Source organism: Oncorhynchus kisutch, linkage group LG1, assembly GCF_002021735.2.
Source record: "Oncorhynchus kisutch isolate 150728-3 linkage group LG1, Okis_V2, whole genome shotgun sequence".
Taxonomy (NCBI): domain Eukaryota; kingdom Metazoa; phylum Chordata; class Actinopteri; order Salmoniformes; family Salmonidae; genus Oncorhynchus; species Oncorhynchus kisutch.
The window spans coordinates 44,061,901-44,081,646 of record NC_034174.2 but is presented as its reverse complement, the minus strand read 5'-3'; the positions used below and the strand labels follow the sequence as shown (position 1 = coordinate 44,081,646).

At 44.6% G+C, this 19,746-nt stretch overlaps 1 protein-coding gene across 1 annotated transcript in view; it reads left to right on the top strand.

Moving 5' to 3' along the window:
* Positions 1-19,746, top strand: part of LOC109893174 (contactin-2) — an 84,086-nt gene that overhangs the window by 38,523 nt on the left and 25,817 nt on the right. The window lies entirely within an intron of this gene.

The following is a 19,746-nucleotide window of genomic DNA, read 5'->3' as shown; positions in this document are numbered from 1 at the left end:
AAATGAGAACTTGTTCTCAACTTGCCTACCTGGTTAAATAAAGGTAAAATAAATAAATAAATAAATAGTTCAGAATACACAAGATCAGTCACACACAAAATAACCTTGTTTTTTTTATTGTAAAAAAAAAAAACATTTTTCATTGACAAGCTATAAGTGAATTATTGATTCCCAGAACTGGAACCACAACAGGTGGCTTCCACAAGATGTGAAAAATATCAGAAAAAAATGGGATTGATAGACCTAACAACTAGAAATGGACATATGTTTTAGTAAGGGGTGTCAGGTGTGGTCACGGGACGTTTCCAAGTGTCCCTAAACCTCTCCAAAGTGGCATATGTCTGTAAATTAGATCATTCTAGTGCTATTACATATTTGCAATCCCTAAATGCAATTTATTCAGTATAAAAACAATGTCTACCATATCATCCTCACTCAAACATTGTGGTGGTGTTATGGGGTATCCAGGATACATTCAAGTGTCCTTTCAACCTCTCCAACGTGTCCGAATGTGGTAATCGCATTGTTTTTGCAGACTGGATGTGTCTAAAAGTTGTTGTTCACTATAAAAACTAAATGTATTTAACACCAACTTCTCTCAAACATTGTGGTGGTGTCGGGGGACAGACAGGGGATATCCAAGTGGGATATTCAACCTCTCCAAAGTGCCTCAAAGTTTAGTCTTGGCATATCCAATGTATTGGTCCCAGATACAAATTAATTGAACTAGCTGCTCTCGGGAAGGCCAACTGGGAGAGAGGGGTTTAACCTTTTGCTTTGGCCATCTGCTTGTAGGGAATGAAAGCATTTACTGTAGCATGGTCCACAAAGTGGTCAAAAAAGTATTAGACCTATTCCTGGTCTTGTGGAGGACCTAGTGGTGGCCTTTCAGAACACAAGATAGGTCGACACCCCCAATAGTGGCATAGTAGTCCTTCACAGAAATGGGGACATTCTTCCTCTTTCACCCTCCTTGGTTGTTATTAAATGCCTTATGCTGTGTGGTGAGCATGGTTACTTCTCTAGTGTCCTTCCATTTCACAAAAAGCATCTTGTTAGTCCTGATCCAATGTATGGTCCCCTCTCCGCTGTCTTTGTCATGTCATTTACCTTGATCTTGGGGAAACTGATTATATTAGGACGAATGGTGCCACAAGCCCCTATTTTATTTTTGAAGAGGTCTATGTAAAGTGGATGTAGAACCATCAGACAGGGTGATTGACATAGCAGTGGTGAGTGAAGGCCTTGACCGGCAGGGGGTGCTTGCTGGGGAGGGGTGGCTCCCAAATGTCATCATCCAAAAATCTGCATTCTCCACTCTGTGGTGAATAAAATAAAGGGATATATTGTTGTAAAACAGACAGAATTACAGTTTACTAAATTTACAAAACAACATTACTGTAATGTCAAAACATGAAGCCTAAACTGTATCTGTACAGTGACTCACATAGAAGGTGTGAAGCACACACACAATGCAAACAGTAACACTTTGAAGACTTGTATTTATTATTTTATTTATTTTATCTTTATTTAACTAGGCAAGTCAGTTAAGAAAACATTCATATTTACAATTATGGCCTACCAAAAGGCAAAAGGCCTCCTGCGAGAACGGGGGCTGGGATTAAAAATGTAATTCAAATAAAATAAAATATAGGACAAAACACACATCACAACCAGAGAGACAACACAACACTACATAAAGAGAAACCTAAGAAAACGGTAGCATAGCATGGCAGCATCACATGACAACACAGCATGGTAGCAACACAACATGACAGCAACATGGTAGCAACACAACATGGCAGCAGCACAGGATACAAACATTATTGGGCGCAGAACAGCAGAAAGGGCAAGAAGATGGAGACAATAATACATCATGAAAAGCAGCCACAACTGTCAGTAAGAGAGACCAAGACAGCGGTGAGAACCACAAATAAATAATGGCCATGAGAATTTAGTGGCCTCTCCAAAGATACAAGGATGAAACTTAGAACAGCAAACAGTGAACTAATATGAAACATAGACAATGACTACTTTGGAATTATATAACAATGAAATGATTAGTTACATAAGCCTACGTGAACTAAATCCAAAGCACAAAAAGCAGACAACTTGTAAAAAAACTAAATACATATAATACATTAGCTATAGAAAGTCATGAAAATAATTTACTTACTGATCTAAAAATGGATCCAATCCTTGTAGAAAGCAATCTTCATCGACCGAGTCGAAATACTCGTTGTTCAAATCGCTCCCCTGATCCGAGTCCAACCAGTATTTTATTCATAACTGCCTTTTTTTAGCTCCCTGTTCAATATTCTTAGTTTTTAGCTTTTTTCCCCCCTTGAGAAGCGATCTTTTATGAAAGCAATTAAAGTAAAGCGATGAAATCTGTTTACAATTTAAATGTAGCATGCTCGGTGCATCTTGTCTCTAAGCCAGGTAGCAATTGTTCACATTACACATAAAGGGTTTTAGGCCTTGCTTTGTCCCACCCAGGTCAACTGCATATCCCTGGAAAGCTTATCTCATTGGCTACAAGACTGTCAAGGTGCCATAGTAGCCAATCCCCTGTGTGATGGTTGCATACGTCATATTTTGGTGGTCCAAGCACTTAAAATATGCACCCTTGATGTTGTTTTTAAGTTTTTGCGAACTTTTCTTAGCGGATGTACAATCGTTGCAAATTGAATAATGGGTAGTTTCAGGCCCCGAAATGAACATAATTGTACACTTCCAAAGCCAACTAAAAATGAGGGCTATGGGGCTTGTGTTCCAAACTTCCCTTGCTTGGCTAATCATTTGGACCGCCCTCCAAGATGGCGATGGAGATTCCCCCAAGGGGATAGGGCGAGGGTAAGTGGACGAGAGTGTGTCTTTTAAGTTTTTGGATGGCAACCCTGGAATGTAGGTGGCAGTCATCATCATCGGCTCGGCCTGCACTTATACATTTGTATGTCCATATATGGTAGTAAGTCACACCAACGATTTTAAGGCACAGATCAAAAGCCAAGATATTCAGCATTCCGCAGACACTCTGCTTTTGCAGATATGGGCTACCATTCTCATATCAGACTTAACTGAATAAAAATAATCTTATATGCTCCCCAATATGGGGTTACCCTTAGTTTGAAGATGTAATCCAGAGACAGGTGTTTTATACAACAACCTTCTGTGTGTTCTCTTTTTGACTTTTCGTCTGCATATTTGCAATCAAACACCAGAATTTTCTCCATCTCTTAGATATCATACTCTAATAACACTGATTTAAAAACTCAGTCCTCCAGAAAGTGGAGAGCAACACTTATGCAGTTCTACTAAATTATATCTTTCAAAAAAGCCATTTAGAAATGATTACCTACACAAACTGACCAGCTCATGTTATAGACAGATGCATGCTACATGGCAGACCAATCCGAACTCATCTCTCGGCATATCCAGCCGACCCATTATCTCAGCCAATCATGGATAGCGGGAAGTTTGATGTCTTTTTCGTGGGCTAAACCAACTACGCTCGTAATTAAAAAAAAATATTTGTATTTACAGATGGCATACAAGTTTATTATTAAGGCACATGAAAGTTCCAGAAGGCATTTCTGCCAAACAAACGCAGTTAGATTTTTCAAATCATCTGTGAAGTAGAGATGGGCAACATGGGCCTTATTTCCTGAAACGAGTCCCAAATGTCTAAAAAACTGTTTTTGCATTGTCATTGTGAGGTATTGTGTGTAGATTGCTAAGTATTTTTTATTTTTTTAATCCATTTTAGAATAAGGCTGTAACTTAACAAAATGTGGAAAACGTCCAGGCGTCTGAATACTTTGCGAATGCACTGTAGGCTCTAGAAACCTCTAAAACCCACAAAAAAATCGCACTATAGACAACCACAATAGAGCTTGTAATTTTGGAATTGAATGGCAGATTTTTGCTGGGATTTTTTTGCATACCCTTTTTTAATATTCAGAATTGATCAACGGGCCAGTTTAATAAAATACAAACATGTCCAAATCTGGAGGGACACCAGTTGAATAGCCCTGCTCTAAACTATGTAAACACTAAATCTGGCCATAAATTCTAATCTCTAAATCGCAACTCTAAACTAAAATGGAAACTCTAAATCCTAACTCTAAACTCTATCTGTATGATATAGAGCTGTGATTATAATGGTGACATTTATTGGTGCTTATGTCTTTTCAACAATAGGTTTGCAGTAGTCACATCTGAGCTTTCTGAACTCTGTCCTCAGCATGATCAAACGTTGCCCTTAGAAGTGGTGTGTGCAGGAATGGCGGGTGTGTGGACAGCCAAGCGTATAATTGTGTTTGTGTTTGACAGTGTATATGTGTGTGTGTCCATCAGTTTGAATGTGGGAAACCCTCTTAAACCCTCTAACCCTTTCGTAGTTTCATACTTCACTCTGGTTGTTACTGCCCAGTGACTAACTGACAGCCAATGTGGAACATCCTAGAAGGATTCAATACATAATGCATGACCAGCACAGTTTCTGCCTTCTGTAGGCTGTGTGTGTGTGTGTGTGTGTGTGTGTGTGTGTGTGTGTGTGTGTGTGTGTGTGTGTGTGTGTGTGTGTGTGTGTGTGTGTGTGTGTGTATTAGCTCAGACTTGGTCATGACTGGAGTCACCTTCAGTGTCTGACCATGTCAGTGACTACCGGTCTGAGATGCCCAGGGCCAGACACAGAGACACAGAGAGAGAATGTGATACACACATCCTTGCCAACTCTGACAGCATAATTCTGTGCCATGTGGCGGCTGGGGGATTGGGTCGAGTGGGGAGTAGTTCACAGTGTGAGAGAGAAAGTAAGTAAGCGAGAGAGAGAGTCAGGGAAGGACACTGAGTGAGTATACAAAAAAGTGCCTGTGTGTCTTGTGACGGCCATGAATTTGTCTGAACCATCTCTGCTTCTCCTTCCAATAGGGCGCTTCCCCTTTAATTTCCAATTAAATAGCCAGCATCAGATGCGAAAAAGGTAGTTGTGATGCTGGTGCGAATGAAGATGTGTTCAACCATCAGTTCCGAAGCTTCTTTACTCCGCTTGTTTTGTTGTATTTAAAAGTGTGCTTTGTAGCTTTGTCTCAAGTTTAAGCAGGATCGGATCCACTCATTTCTTCCTTTGGACTACACATCCCATTTGGTCTCCGCTGTTTTGTCATGGCCTTTCTGTGCTGGAGATCTGTTGGCGGATTGGATTGTCTGACTACAACTTTTTTTGCAAACGGTATTTCATTTGTTTGAGTGTGATTTGTACCATGTTGATTTGTGATTGGTTGTATAAGGGCACAAGGCTAGACCCAGGAGGCAGATGGTTAGAGTCTTTGTAGTTTATTTATAATCCAGAAGGAGTAGGCAGGAGAATGGTCGTGGACAGGCAAAAGGTCAAAACCAGATTCTGAGTCCAATAGGTAATGAGTGGCAGACAGGCTCAAAGTCAGGGCAGGCAGAAGGATCAGGCAGGTGGGCACGGAGTCCAGAAAATAACAGGTAAGGGGAAGACCGGGAAAAAAACGGGAAGACTAGCAAAAGATAATAGAAAACAGGAGCATCGGAAAATACGCTGGTTGACTTGAAAACATACAACACAAACTGGCACAGAGAGACAGGAAACACAGGGATAAATAGATTGGGGAAATAAGCGACACCTGGAGGAGGTGGAGACAATCACAAGAACAGCTGAAACAGAACAGAGCGTGATAGTACCCCCCCTCCTCTAGGGACGCCACCTGGTGTCATACCTGGGCACATACCTGGCTGACCGGGGTGTCGACTGTGAAAATGGGCGATGAGGGCCGGGTCCAGGATGTCTTTAGTAGGAACCCAGCACCTCTCCTCCGGACCATAACCCTCCCAGTCAACCAGGTCCTGGAAACCCTTTCCCAGTTGTCGAACCCGCAGGAGGTGTCTCATCGTATATGCCATCTGGACATCAATGACCCGGGGGGGGGGGGCTAGAAACAGAAGACAGAGGACTGTGAGACAAGGGCTTAATCCTGGACACATGAACAGTAGGAGGGTGAACACGGAGGGTACGGGGCAGCAGCAGATGGATAGCAGTGGGACTAACGACTCTAAAAATGGGGAAAGGACCAATGAAACGACCTGATAGCGAGGAGCCAGAGTCCAGTGGCGGTCTGCTTGTCGACGATACCTGGAGGTTTTCTTGAGAAGAGCCGCCCGAGCTCTTTTCCAGGAATGCCAACAGCGACGGACGAACATCTGGGCTGAAGGTATGTTGACCTCCACTTCTTGCTCTGGGAAGAGTGGAGGCTGATATCCCATGGAGCATTCTAAGGGGGATAGTCCAGTAGCCGAGCAGGGGAGAGTGTTCCTGGCATATTCATCCTAGACCAGTTGCTGACTCCAGGTGGCGGGGTTACTGGCAGCAAGACACCGGAGTGCCGTGTCCATATCTTGATTAGCTCGCTCCGACTGGCCGTTGGACTGGGGATGAAACCCGGAGAACAGGCTGACTGACGACCCGATAAGGGTACAGAACGCCTCCCATAATCGGGATGAAAACTGAGGACACCAATCTGAGACAATGTCGACCAGGAGTCCATGGATTTGGAAGACATGCTGCACCATGAGCTGGGCTGTCTCCATGGCGGAAGGTAATTTAGGAAGAGGAATGAAATGGGTGGCCTTGGAGAACCTGTCAACCACCGTCAGGATGGTGTTGTTGCCATCTGACCGAGGAAGCCCAGTGACAAAATCCAGGGAAATATTGGAACGGGGGTGATGAGGAACAGGAGGTGGCTGAAGAAGACAAGACGGAGCTTGTTGTGTAGTCTTGTTTTGGGCACACACCATGCATGCGGCAACGAAGGCCGAGACATCAGGAGCCATGGTGGACCACCAGAAGCACTGTTGGAGGAAAGCCAGGGTTAGATGAGCACCTGGATGACAGGTATGCCTGGAGGAGTGAGCCCATTCCAGGACTTGGGACCGGACCGAGTATGGAACGAACATCCGTTTTAGCCGGGCCTCCCCCGGTGTCCGGCTGGGAACGTTGTGCTTTACGAACCAGAGCCTCAATACCCCAGACAACCGTAGCCGCCAAACATGAGGCAAGGAGAATGGTCTCCGATTCTGAGGGTTTGGCAGCGAAACTGTACAGACGGGAAAGGGCGTCCGGCTTCACATTTTTGGACCCTGGGCGGTAGGAGATGGTTTAATTAAACCTAGTGAATAACAGAGCCCACTGGGCCTGCCTAGAGTTAAAGCACTTGGCTGTGCGGAGATATTCCAAATTCTTATGGTCGGTCCAAACCAAAAATGCATGTTCCGCCCCTTCCAGCCAATGCCTCCACTCCTCCAGGGCCATCTTTACTGCTCGGAGTTCCCGGTTGCCAACGTCATAGTTCCTCTCTGCCGAGTTGAGACGATGGGATATGAAGGCACTGGGATGAAGCTTTTGGTCCTGGACGGATCGCTGGGAAAGAATGGCCCCTACTCACCATGTCGGAAGTGTCAACCTCCACGACAAACTGATCCGGATGAATGAGGATGGGACAGTGGTGAATCGTTGCATCAAATCCACAAAAGCCTTGTTAGCTGCTGGGGACCATGTGAACGGTACCTTGGGAGAGGTGAGTGCAGAGAGGGGAGTCACCAGGTCACTGGACAGGTAGCAATGAAATGCCCCGCAGCACCGCAATACAGACAACTGTTGGAGCTTAGCATATGTGAACGTCCCCTAGGTGATAATCTAGCTCTTTCCAGTTGCATAGGTTCTGGTATATCCGACTCACACATCGTCGATGATTCTTGAGGGAGCTCGGGTGGCTTCGGATCCTCTTGGAAAAACCATTCTCAGGGACTTCTGGGTTCCCTCGGAGGTGAGCGAGCCGCTGTGGATGAACGAGTGTGCCCGAGACCAGACATCCTCTCACACCTGTGTTTCCCTTAGGCGTCCATCAATTCTAATGGTGAGGGCAATGAGGGAGTTGAGGTCCACCAGTAGTTCCCGAGCAGCTAGCTCATCTTTTACCACCTCAGATAATCTGTGAAAAAATGTTTTGAAAAGAGTCTCCGGATTCCGGGGACTCTCGACGGCCAACGTGTGAAAATCAACCACGTAGTCTGCCACACTACGGGAGTTGACGTAATTCAAGAAGTTTACTGGCCGCCTCTCTCCCGGATACCGGAGAATTGAATACCTTCCTCGCTTCTGCCATGAAATCCTCCAGGTGACAACAAATGGTGGATTGTTGCTCCCAAGCTGCCGTAGCCCAGGAGAGCGCCCTTCCCGACATTAGCGTAATAACATCTGCTATCTTAGATCGGTCTGAAGGAAATGAAGATGGCTGTTGCTCATAAATAAGATAGCACTGAGAAAGAAAACCATGGCAGGTACCGGGACCCCCAGAATATCACTCCGGAGGAGGTAAGCCGGGATCTCGGGGTTGGCTGTACAAGCTCACCAGTAATAGGGGAAATAATTACTGGGTGGTTGGGTTTTCTTAGAGGTAGCAGGCAGCCTCTGAGCTAACTCCCTGATTTGCTCTATAATCTCCTTAAACCCTTGGTCGTTGCATTCCGTCAAGGAACGGAGCCGTTCCAAAAGGTCCTGTAACAGCTCCTCATGTCTCCCGATGGTGGCTCCCTGCAGGGGGACAGCGTAGCGAAGCTGGTCCAAGTCTGCTGGGTCTGTCATGGCCCGTTCGTACTATAAGGGCACAAGGCGAGACCCAGATGCAGATGGTTAGAGTCTGTGTAGTTTATTTATAATCCAAAAGGAGTAGGCAAGAGAATGTTCGTGGACAGGCAAAAGGTCAAAACCAGATTCTGAGTTTCCAATAGGTATATAGTGGCAGACAGGCTGGAAGTCAGGGCAGGCAGAAGGGTCAGGCAGGCGGGTAAAGAGTCCCGTAAAAACAGGCAAGGGTCAAAACCGGGAAGACTAGAAAAAGAGAATAGAAAACAGGAGCATCGGAAAACACGCTGGTTGACTTGGAACCATTCAAGACAAACTGGCACAGAGAGACAGGAAACACAGGGATAATACACTGGGGAAATAAGCAACATCTGGAGGAGGTGGAGACAATCACAAGAACAGGTGAAACAGATCAGGGCGTGACAAGTTGTAGTTGAAAACTACTGAGATTTGATACTCTTTAGGGTTGTGTGGTAAAAGAGTTTGATATTTTGATTGTATGATAGAGACTGGGTTTACCCTACACTTTTATTAACGGACAAACATTGCGTGACTAAGGTCACTTGAGTTCACTCAACTCCTTTACCGGACTGGAATCTTTTCGGCCTGAGGTACAGGACTTTTCTTGAGGAACCAGAGCTTATTGTTTGTTATATTATTATGTGTGATTATTTATGTTGGTAATACAACCCATGCAACAGAACAGTTGTTTTGAAGTTATTTCCAATGTTTTAAGGATTTATGAAAAGTGTATGTCCATACTGACTTTTGCATGAGTCCTTCGTATCGGTGTAGACTTCACGGACCAGACGGGACTCATTCCCTCACACACAAAAAGGAGAAAGCAATATTTTCTCTGGTAGGCACAACCTACCTGGTACCCCCACAAACAATAACCTCAAGTCAAAACTATTACAGTCTGTGCCTGCCAATGTATGTGTGTAGAGTACTCTTTGTCTGTCAGATTTGCAAGCCCAATAGTGTGAATTGTAGTCAAACCATTAAAGTCAGGTTGAGTGTGAATTCCATACACCCCGGAGGATATACTGTGTGTGCATGTGCAGGATAATGCTAATGTGACTGTCACAGATATCTGTCTGAGGTGCTACATCTTCCAGCTGTGAAACTGACGTAATGTGCATTATATTATTAGGTGTTGAAATCTGGAGCTATTTAACAATTTACCTGTGAAATTGCAGCTAAGCTGTCCCTGACCTTCCTTCCTAAGGTGTGGTAATGATCTCTACCTTTGTGTGTGCATGTGTATGTGTGCATGTGTGAATGTGTATGTGTGTGTGTGTGTGTGTGTGTGTGTGTGTGTGTGTGTGTGTGTGTGTGTGTGTGTGTGTGTGTGTGTGTGTGTGTGTGTGTGTGTGTGTGTGTGTGTGTGTGTGTTTGATGGGATGACTAAGTTATGATTCCAGTCATGCTGCCAGTGGCTGTCATCTCACGCTGCAATATCAGCCGTCTCCATCTTCAAGCCTCTTTATCTTTGAATCAACAGCTAGGGATCTGTGTATGTGTGTGTGTGTGTGTGTGTGTGTGTGTGTGTGTGTGTGTGTGTGTGTGTGTGTGTGTGTGTGTGTGTGTGTGTGTGTGTGTGTGTGTGTGTGTGTGTGTGTGTGTGTGTGTGTGTGTGTGTGTGTATGCTATTCACAGAGGTATATGATGTAGAAGCCATCCAGAGCTCCCAATCACCACAGTTCATCCCAGAGATGGATTTAGGGACCAGATCAGTGTTATGTTTGATGTTCTCAGGGGTCCTGGCAGGGACAGCTAACACCCTCTGCTTTCTCATCAAACACCTGCTAAAGAGATGGTTATCGCCAAGAAGACGGGACATTTCAGAGCAGTGTGTGTGTGTGTGTGTGTGTGTGTGTGTGTGTGTGTGTGTGTGTGTGTGTGTGTGTGTGTGTGTGTGTGTGTGTGTGTGTGTGTGTGTGTGTGTGTGTGTGTGTGAGTGTGTCACGCTCCAAGGCCAGAGCAGACAGGATATTAGTTGTCACCACAGAGGGTAGGGCAGGACTGTTGGGATCTTAGCTGATAAAAAATGACTTCAATAATTAAAGGTTTTGTCTTCTGGTGTCCCTGTCAGTTATCCCCTTCCCACCTCCTTTTTCATCCTCTCCTCCTCCCTCTCTCCTTCCCCCTACACAGAGCGGTGTCCCAAACAGCCCACCTGGGGTGGTAAGTGCCATTATGAGAGTGTCCTGTGTGTGTGTGTGGTCCTTGTGGGAGTGTGTGTCCTGTTGGCAGATGTCTGGGCTGAGCTAAAAGCTCCATGGCCTCAGGCCGTCCTTCCCTCCTTTATGGAGCATGACAACTTTAGAGGGAGGGATGGAGGGATGGAGGGATGGAGGGAGGAGAAGGTAGACAAGGAGAGTACTGAACGATGGTGGGATAGATGGAGAAAGAGGTGTTGTGGTGTCTGTCTGTGGGATGTGGTTTGGGAGGCAGCATTATGACACATATGAATATGAATGTCAATTGCCAAAAGTACCATCAACCACTCTCAAATCAAATTTTATAGGTCTCGTGCACATGGTTAGCAGATGTTAATGCGAGTGTAGCGAAATGCTTGTGCTTCTAGTTCCGACTATGCAGTAATACCAGTAATTAACAGTAATTAACAAATTCACAACAACTATCTTATACACACAAATGTAAAGGGATGAATAAGAATATGTAATGTACATATAAATATATGGATGAGCGATGGCGTGCGGCATAGGCAAGATGGTGTAGAATACAGTATACAGTGCCTTGCGAAAGTATTCGGCCCCCTTGAACTTTGCGACCTTTTGCCACATTTCAGGCTTCAAACATAAAGATATAAAACTGTATTTTTTTGTGAAGAATCAACAACAAGTGGGACACAATCATGAAGTGGAACAACATTTATTGGATATTTCAAACTTTTTTAACAAATCAAAAACTGAAAAATTGGGCGTGCAGAATTATTCAGCCCCCTTAAGTTAATACTTTGTAGCGCCACCTTTTGCTGCGATTACAGCTGTAAGTCGCTTGGGGTATGTCTCTATCAGTTTTGCACATCGAGAGACTGACATTTTTTCCCATTCCTCCTTGCAAAACAGCTCGAGCTCAGTGAGGTTGGATGGAAAGCATTTGTGAACAGCAGTTTTCAGTTCTTTCCACAGATTCTCGATTGGATTCAGGTCTGGACTTTGACTTGGCCATTCTAACACCTGGATATGTTTATTTTTGAACCATTCCATTGTAGATTTTGCTTTATGTTTTGGATCATTGTCTTGTTGGAAGACAAATCTCCGTCCCAGTCTCAGGTCTTTTGCAGACTCCATCAGGTTTTCTTCCAGAATGGTCCTGTATTTGGCTCCATCCATCTTCCCATCAATTAACCATCTTCCCTGTCCCTGCTGAAGAAAAGCAGGCCCAAACCATGATGCTGCCACCACCATGTTTGACAGTGGGGATGGGTGTTCAGGGTGATGAGCTGTGTTGCTTTTACGCCAAACATAACGTTTTGCATTGTTGCCAAAAAGTTCAATTTTGGTTTCATCTGACCAGAGCACCTTCTGCCACATGTTTGGTGTGTCTCCCAGGTGGCTTGTGGCAAACTTTAAACAACACTTTTTATGGATATCTTTAAGAAATGGCTTTCTTCTTGCCACTCTTCCATAAAGGCCAGATTTGTGCAATATATGACTGATTGTTGTCCTATGGACAGAGTCTCCCACCTCAGCTGTAGATCTCTGCAGTTCATCCAGAGTGATCATGGGCCTCTTGGCTGCATCTCTGATCAGTCTTCTCCTTGTATGAGCTGAAAGTTTAGAGGGACGGCCAGGTCTTGGTAGATTTGCAGTGGTCTGATACTCCTTCCATTTCAATATTATCGCTTGCACAGTGCTCCTTGGGATGTTTAAAGCTTGGGAAATCTTTTTGTATCCAAATCCGGCTTTAAACTTCTTCACAACAGTATCTCGGACCTGCCTGGTGTGTTCCTTGTTCTTCATGATGCTCTCTGCGCTTTTAACGGACCTCTGAGACTATCACAGTGCAGGTGCATTTATACGGAGACTTGATTACACACAGGTGGATTGTATTTATCATCATTAGTCATTTAGGTCAACTTTGGATCATTCAGAGATCCTCACTGAACTTCTGGAGAGAGTTTGCTGCACTGAAAGTAAAGGGGCTGAATAATTTGGCACGCCCAATTTTTCAGTTTTTGATTTGTTAAAAAAGTTTGAAATATCCAATAAATGTCGTTCCACTTCATGATTGTGTCCCACTTGTTGATTCTTCACAAAAAAATACAGTTTTATATCTTTATGTTTGAAGCCTGAAATGTGGCAAAAGGTCGCAAAGTTCAAGGGGGCCGAATACTTTCGCAAGGCACTGTATACATATGAGATGAGTAATGTAGGATATTTAAACATTATTAAAGTGCTGTTATTTAAAGTGACTAGTAATACATTTTCAGTCCTTTTATTGAAGTGGCCAGAGATTTGAGTCTATGTGTTGGCAGCAGCCTCTCTATGTTAGTGATGGCTGTTTAACAGTCTGATGGCCTTGAGATGGAAGCTGTTTTTCAGCCTCTCGGTCCCAGCTTTGATGCACCTGTACTGACCTTGCCTTCTGGATGATAGCGGGGTGAACATGCAGTGGATCAGGTGGTTGTTGCCCTTGATGATCTTTTTGGCCTTCCTGTGACATCGGGTGGTGTAGGTGTCCTGGAGGGCAGGTAGTTTGCCCCCAGTGATGTGTTGTGCAGACCGCACTACCCTCTGGAGGGCCTTGCGGTTGAGGGTGGTGCAATTGCCGAACCAGGCGGTGATACAGCCCAATAGGATGCTCTCGATTGTGCACTTGTTAAAGTTTAATGGTTTTTGACAAGACAAATTTCTTCAGCCTCCTGAGGTTGAAGAGGCACTGTTGCACCTTTGGAGGGTGCTATGGTGTTATTAAATGCTGAGCTGTAGTCAATGAACAGCATTCTTACATAGGTATTCCTCATTTCCAGATGGGATAGGGGCAGTTTGCAGTGTGATGGTGATTGCATCGTCAGTGGACCTATTGGGGCGGTAAGCAAATTGGAGTGGGTCTAGGGTATCAGGTAGGGTGGAGGTGATATGATCCTTGACTAGTCTCTCGAAGCACTTCATGATGACAGAAGTGAGTGCAATGGGGCGATAGGGATTTAGTTCAGTTACCTTAGCTTTCTTGGGAACAGGAACAATGGTGGCCACCTTGAAGCATGTGGGGACAACATACTGGGATAGGGATTGGTTGAATATGTCCGTAAACACACCAGCCAGCTCGTCTGTGCATGCTCTGAGGACACGGATAGGGATGCCATCTGGACCGGCAGCCTTGCGAGGGTTGACACGTTTAAATGTTTTACTCACGTTGGCCACGGAGGAGAGCCAACAGGCTTTGGTAGTGGGCTGTGTCAGTGGCACTGTATTGTCCTCAAAGTAAGCAAAGAAGTTGTTTAATTTGTCACGGGGGCAAGACATCAATGTCCGCGACGGGGCTGGTTTGCTTTTGGTAATCCGTGATTGACTCTAGACCCTGACACATATGTCTCATGTTTGAGCTGTTGAATTGCGGCTCTACATTGTCTCCATACTGACACTTTGCTTGTTTGAGTGCCTTGCGGAGGGGATTGGCTGCACTGTTTGTATTCGGTCATGTTTCTGGTCGCCTTGCCATTATTAAAGTGGTGGGTCGCTCTTTTTGTGCGAATGCTGCCATCAATCCACGGTTTCTGGTTAGGGAACGTTTTAATAGTCACAGAGGGTACGACATCTCCGATGCACTTGCTTATAAACTCGCTCACCAAGTCAGCGTATACAGTTGAAGTTATAAGTTTACATACACCTTAGCCAAATACATTTAAACTCAGTTTTTCACAATTCCTGACATTTAATCCTAGAAACAATTCCCTGTTTTAGGTCAGTTAGGATCACCACTTTATTTTTCAAATCTGAAATGTCAGAATAATAGTAGAGAATAATTCATTTCTGCTTTTATTTCTTTCATCACATTCCCAGTGGGTCAGAAGTTTACATACACTCAATTACTACTTGGTAGCATTGCCTTTCAATTGTTTAACTTGGGTCAAACGTTTCGGGTAGCCTTCCACAAGCTTCCCATGATAAGTTGGGTGAATTTTTGCCCATTCCTCCTGACAGAGCTGGTGTAACTGAGTTAGGTTTGTAGGCCTCCTTGCTCACACACGCTTTTCAGTTCTGCCCACAATGTTCTATAGGATTATCAGGGCGTTGTTATGGCCACTCCAATACCTTGTCTTTGTTGTCCTTAAGCCATTTTGCCACAACTTTGGAAGTATGGTTGGGGTCAGTGTCCATTTGGATGACCCATTTGAGACCAAGCTTTAACTTCCTGACTGATGTCTTGAGATTTAGCTTCAATATATCCACATAATTTTCCTACCTCATGATGCCATCTATTTTGTGAAGTGCACCTGTCCCTCCTGCAGCAAAGCACCCCCACAACATGATGCTGCCACCCTCGTGCTTCACGGTTGGGATGGTGTCCTTCAGCTTGAAGCCTCCCCCTTTTTCCTCCAAACATAACAATCGTCATTATGGCCGAACAGTTCTATTTTTGTTTCATCAGACCAGAGGACATTTCACCAAAAAGTACGATCTTTGTCCCCATGTGCAGTTGCAAACCGTAGTCTGGCTTTTTTATGGCGGTTTTGAAAGTGGTTTCTTCCTTGCTGATAGGCCTTTCAAGTTATGTCAATATAGGACTCGTTTTACTGTGGATATAGATACTTTTGTACCTGTTTCCTCCAGCCTCTTCACAAGGTCCTTTGCTGTTGTTCTGGGATTGATTTGCACTTTTTGCTCCAAAGTACGTTCATCTCTTCATCTCCTTCCTGAGCGGTATGATGGCTGCGTGGTCCCAGGGTGTTTATACATGCATACTATTGTTTTTACAGATGAACTTGGTACATTGAGGCGTTTGGAAATTGCTCCCAAGGATGAACCAGACTTGTGGAGGTCAACCATTTTTTTTCTGAGGTCTTGGCTGATTTATTTTGATTTTACCATTATGTCAAGCAAAGAGGCACTGAGTATGAATGTAGGTCTTGAAATACATCCACAGGTACACCTACATTTGACTAAATTGATGTCAAGTAGCCTATCAGAAGCTTTTAAAACAATGACATAATTTTCTGGAATTTTCCAAGCTGTACAGTCAACTTAGTGTATGTAAACTTCTGACCCACTGGAATTGTGATACAATGAATTATAAGTGAAATAATCTGTACGTAAGCAATTGTTAGAAAAATGACTTGTGTCATGCATGAAGTAGATGTCCTAACCGACTTGCCAAAACTATAGTTTGTCAACAAGAAATAGGTGGAGTTCTTGAAAAACGAGTTTTAATGACTCCAACCTAAGTGTATGTAAACTTCCAACTTCAACTGTACATCAATGTTGTTGTCTGAGGCTATCCGGGAACATATCCCAGTCCACGTGATTGAAGCAATCTTGAAGCGTGGTCAGACCAGCATTGTATTGACCTAAGCACGGGCGTTTCCTGTTTTAGTTTCTGTTTGTAGGCTGGGAGCAAAACAATCAGTCATGGTCAGTCATGGTCAGTCATGGTCAGACTTGCCGAAGGCAGGGCGGGAGTTGGCTTTGTATGTATCGCGGAAGTTCGAGTAGCAATGACCCAGAATGCTACCAGCTCGTGTTGCACATTCGATATGCTGATAGAATTTTGGAAGTATTGTTCTTAGGTTATTTTTGTTAAAATCCCCAGCTACAATAAATGCATCCTCGGGATGTATAGTTTCCAGCTTACATAGAGTCCAGTGAAGTTATTTCAGGGCCGACAAGGGATCTGCTTGGGGGTGGGGGTGTGTGGGGGGGGGTGTACACGACTGTGATTATAATCAAAGAGAATTCTCTTGGAAGATAATGCAGTGGGCATTTGATTGTAAGGAATTCTTGGTCAGGTGATCAAAAGGACTTGAGTTTCTGTATGTTGTTGTGAATACACCATGAGTCGTTAATCATAAGGCATACACCCCCACCTTTCTTCTTACCAGAGAGATGTTTGTTTCGGTCGGCGTGATGCTTGAAGAAACCGGGTGGCTGTACCGACTCTGACAACATATCCAGAGTGAGCCATGTTTCCGTGAAACAGAGAATGTTACAATCTCTGATGTCTCTCTGGAAGGCAACTCGTGCCCTAATTCCGTCCACCTTGTTATCTAGAGATTGGACATTGGCAAGTAATATGCTCGGAAGCGGTGGATCCTGTGCTCGCCTTCTGAGTCTGACCAGTAGGGCGCTCCGTCTGCCTCTCCTGCGGCGACCGCGTTGTTTTAGGTTGGCCTCTGGGTTAAGATCCCATGTCCAGGGTGGAGGTCCAAACAAAGGATCCGCTTCGGGAAAGACATATTCCTGGTTGTAATGTTGGTAAGTTGACGTCGCTTTTATATCCAATAGTTCTGCCTGGCTGTATGTAATAACACATGAGATTTTCTGAGCTAACAATGTAAGAAATAATACATAAAATAACAAAGAACTGCATAGATTTCTAAGAACCTGAAACGAGGAGACTATCTCTGCTAGCGCCATTGCTCAGTCTGTGTTGTATATGGATGAGGAGAGGAACACATAGGAGAATACTGTGAAAAGGAGGGGAGAGAAGAGAGGGAGTGAGCTGCAGAGATTTCTCCAGCAATCAGACCAACACTCCACTCCACACAAGTGAAGTCGGTGTTAACTCAAGCACTCAACTACAGCATACCCCCCCCTTCCCCGCACACACACACACTAGCCTTGCACACCGCAAAGATGGAATACATCACCAGCCGTCCTATACAGTATCAGCCGCCCTTTACTGTGATCCGGACCCAGTCATCCATATTATGTGAAGAATGTGCAGATAATGGTGGATAACTGAGGGGCCTCTGGGAAAACACCCACACTGACAGAGGAGCATCCTTAAAAGGCTTAGCTCGGTCTCCAGCCTTCCATACTGTGTGGAGAGCGTGTGTGTGGCGTTTTGTTGTTAGCGAAGGGGCTGCTAAGAGCGCTGCAGTATAGCCGGCTGAACTCAAACTGAGGAAACAAGCATCTAAGTGAGAGAGTGGTACACATTGAGTCTGCAATCAGCCATCAGAGACACTCAGACAAATTATTTTATTTTGCTACAGCGAAAACAGTGTCTTATAAGCCCATGTAGGTTGTGCATCCTTGCATGACAATAATAATAAAATCAATCGCACATGGTTCTAATTTCAGGACCTGTGTGTGTGTGTGTGTGTGTGTGTGTGTGTGTGTGTGTGTGTGTGTGTGTGTGTGTGTGTGTGTGTGTGTGTGTGTGTGTGTGTGTGTGTGTGTGTGTGTGTGTGTGTACCCTCTCTTTCCTGCTCACTCTAAACTGTAGAATCACCAATCTGGGCCCTCTCCTCTCCAGAGACACAATCAGTTTTTAACCACTCCTCATAAACAGCCCATCTGTGGTCCTTGGTTAAGTTGCTTGGACCAGCCGGTCCCCAGAAACAGCCCAAAATAATTCAGCCAAGATCAAAACAGACAACAATGATCTAAGGTCAGTTTTGTGATTTCCCCCTTGTGGTCATAGGATTAGGAGAGGGTAAAGCAGGTCCTAGATCAGTGCTCACGGGAGGAACGCTTCCTGTCTAGACTGGAACAGTGCTGGTTCCATTACTGTTATCTGTCAGAATGTGTCAGAGTTCTGAGTTCCAATTACAGGAGCAGAGAGATGAGGAGGCGAGGAAGAGCGAGGAAGAGAGGAAGAGGTGTGCACTGATGGGTGACTCACCCTGAGGATCGTCAATGGGACACAAAATTCCCCAGCGCTACACACAGAAATGGAAGGGTCTGCACTGACTGCACATATTGGACAGATTTTACCCTGATACGACAATTCATATGGACCGATTTACAGGAAACTCTCATTCCCTGAGGGTTGAGACGTGTTTTGTTCAGTTGTGGTTCCATTGATTGCTAAATGCACAACACCTGGTTGTTGGTAGTCGGTTTGGCTGGCAATGAGATGCCGTATGGAAATCATCAGGCGCAACAAATTGACGGCGTTGATCTTTAAAGTGACGCACCTGCTTCTGCAGGAGTCATGAAGGAGTCATGCTCCATTGCAAAGCAACCAGATACTTTTCCTGGTTGTCACTACTACCTAATTGTCTTGTCATGTCATCATTTCAGTGTATCCAAGCCCTATTAAAGCATGTCATATGAATGTTTCTATCTACTTTGAGCTGACTGTTGAACCAGACCCAGTTGTTTGGCTGTGGTGCGATGAAGACGTGAGAGCAATGTGATATGCTCTCATCTCTTCCTTCCACAATCATTAAGCTGTGAGCTGATTTGATGAGATATATCTCTCTGTCTTTGCCTGGCTTGCTTTTTGTCTGTTTTTCTCTCCTCTCTCTGCTCTTTTTTTATTGATATCTTTCTCTTTCGCTCTTCCCTATCCCCCCTCTCATATCTCTATCTCACCCCCCCCCCCCCCCTCTCTCTGTGTTTAATAACAGTAGTATCCAGTGAAGTGTCAGAAGGTGACAGTTTGGGGAGAGTGGGAGAGCACAGAGGGAGAGCACAGAGGGAGAACACAGGCTGACAGAGTAGATTATGTTAGCCGGGTCTGTCCAGGGAATTCTGCCATGGAGTAACTTGTTCCTGGTCTGTAAATTAGCCTACTAGGCTGTGAGCTGTCTGGAGAAGTTCCGACAGATGTACTAGATCTAATTCTACTTTCTGTGCCAGCTTCCGAGTTAAAGAGCCAGAACCTTCCTGGCTTATTGATGTTTCTTTCTAAAGACCTTGGACCTATTGGATTTGAAGAGAATAAAACACTTAACGAATGAAAACCCTCTCGTTGCTTTCCACGATCGTGTTAGGCTATTGTGTTTATAAGTTATTTTTTTTGTCATGTAATGCTGATTTTTAGATTAGGTGGGTGTCTTGCCAGCATTTCCAGCTGAGAGAGAGAAAACGAGACAGGAAAGGAGAGGAGGGTAAGAGAAAGAGGGAGGGAGAATAAGAAGGTCAGAGAAGACA